The sequence below is a fragment of the Malurus melanocephalus genome, unplaced genomic scaffold (assembly GCF_030028575.1).
Source record: "Malurus melanocephalus ecotype Western Australia unplaced genomic scaffold, MMel_1.1 scaffold_295, whole genome shotgun sequence".
NCBI classification, from domain to species: domain Eukaryota; kingdom Metazoa; phylum Chordata; class Aves; order Passeriformes; family Maluridae; genus Malurus; species Malurus melanocephalus.
This window is the reverse complement of record NW_026623527.1, coordinates 737,861-739,873: the sequence shown is the minus strand read 5'-3', so window position 1 is coordinate 739,873 and position 2,013 is coordinate 737,861. Positions and strand designations below refer to the sequence as shown.

The window sequence follows — 2,013 nt, the reverse complement described above, 5'->3', positions numbered from 1 at the left end:
AGAGCTGGCTGCACTATATTGGAATAGATTTCAAGTTTTTTTGGTTTTTTGTGAGGTTTTTTTTTTGTGTTCTTTAAATGGTGTCTTTAAATTTATACATGTAGTAAAGTTTAACAAAGCTCACCTAAAGGCACAGGCAATACTGAAATATTGAAATGTACTCAGATAGAAAAGGAGCAGCTCTTCAGGCTGAGCTGTCCAGTTTGCTTTGTGACACGGCCTTCTCTCTTTGTGCTTGCAGGACACTAAAGCTGAGRGCACTTCTGCTGTAGAAACTGAGGACAGAAAAGTAAGTGCCTTGTTTTACTGTGATTTGTGAGTCAACTCTAGGAGATAGGGTTCTCTGGTGTTTTTTGGTTTTTTTTTTGTGTTTATTCTTAATTTTTTTTAATTAAACCATGTGAAATTTCTTTATGGTTCTTTCTGTGCRTGTGTTTTCATGCTGGATTTTAACTTCAGTGGGGACAAACCCATCTTTCTCCATTGAATATCCATGTTAAAGTTTGAATAACTGCTTTTTATAGAAGGTAATTAGAGTCTTAATCTCTTTATTTTACACAAAGTTTAAAAGGCAGTTTCACCTACTGCTCTTAATTTTCATTATTAACAAAGTTATTGTGTGTCTTTCATGATGAGGKTGGCATACCATGTTAAATATTTCTATGACTGAAATGAGGACTGCTTTTTCTTGCTTTGTAGGTAGTATCTTTGATATTGATTTTTTGTTTGTTTGTTTAAAGGGCTGATTATTAAAAATAGATCTGGTTTCTTTTTCTCTGGGCAAATATGAACAAAATAMAAAATATGTTTTGTGTTTGTCACCTTACTCATGGTAAACACTAACCAAGAAACCAAGGCTTGACACAGAAGCCTTCAGTTTAAAAAAAAAAAAAGAAAAATGTCAGAAGCAAATATCAATCAAGTTAAAAGAGTAATGTGTTTTGTTTAAAAATCTGTTGCTACTGAGATTTGAAAATTTGGATTACTAGACCAGTGCAGTGAGTTTCTGTGCCAAACAATGCTGAGTTTGTGGCAGTGTTGAGCACATGATGTGGTTTAAAGTCTCTCACAGCAGCTGGAGCTCACCATGCCCAGCTCAGGCTGCAGGTTTTGACCATCAGCTTTATCAGACTCTCCAGATGCTTCCATTTAGGGTCATGTTGTTTTTAACTGCACTAAAATCCACTCTGGAATCTTCTAAACCCCAAGTTATGACTTTTTTTTTGTGTGGGCAGCAGCTACTAAAACTGCCCTGCCCAGAATTTCTTTTTGTAGCGTAAATTATGACAAAAGATGTCAGGAGCCTGACAAGCTTTGGCCAAGGATTTATTAATGTGTTGTATTTCTTTTTCCTTGTAGTGCAACTTGAATTTTATCTTGCAGAGGTTGCCAATATGAAATGGTTTCGTGGTTTATGAAAYTACTTCAGAAATTTCGTGGTTTATGAAATTACTTCAGAAATTATTTTGTGGAAGCACTTTGAACGAGCAGAAATGTAGCCAACCCCTGTTGTTACGTGATCTGTTTCATCTTTTCTCTCTGTTTGGTCCCCAAACTGAAGCTTCCCCCAGATTTTAGTGGCTGTGGCACTTCATAGTCCGGGGAGGGAGTTACCAGTGATCGTGGAGTACAGATACATCAATCTTGGTTAATAAATACAGATAAATCAATCTTGGTTAATAAATGTAGATAAATCAATCTTGGTTAATAAATACAGATACATCAATCCTGGTTAATGCTAATGCACTGCCTCATGTTTGTTCAAAGCATCAATTAAGAATGTAATGCAATTCATAAACCTGAAACGTTGTGAATAAATATTTTTATTTCATCTAACTTGAAATCAAGACAAACKATGGCAATTAGGGCATGCATCATTAGTATCTAATAATTTGCACTTCCATAATGAAATATACTACTAATGAACTATATCATTAGTAATTAAYGGGAAATTTTCCCAGTTAAACCCAAAACACAAACCTGCAAGGTGCCTTTTGGTGGTTTTTTTTTTTT

At 34.9% G+C, this 2,013-nt stretch overlaps 1 protein-coding gene across 1 annotated transcript in view; it reads left to right on the top strand.

The window, feature by feature from the left end:
* The first annotated feature begins 244 nt into the window (after positions 1–244).
* Positions 245–2,013, top strand: part of RBFOX1 (RNA binding fox-1 homolog 1) — a 504,918-nt gene continuing 503,149 nt past the window's right edge. The window contains exon 1 of the mRNA XM_057376932.1: positions 245–289. The gene's annotated coding sequence lies outside the window, so the exon portion shown is untranslated. The remainder of the gene's footprint in view (positions 290–2,013) is intronic.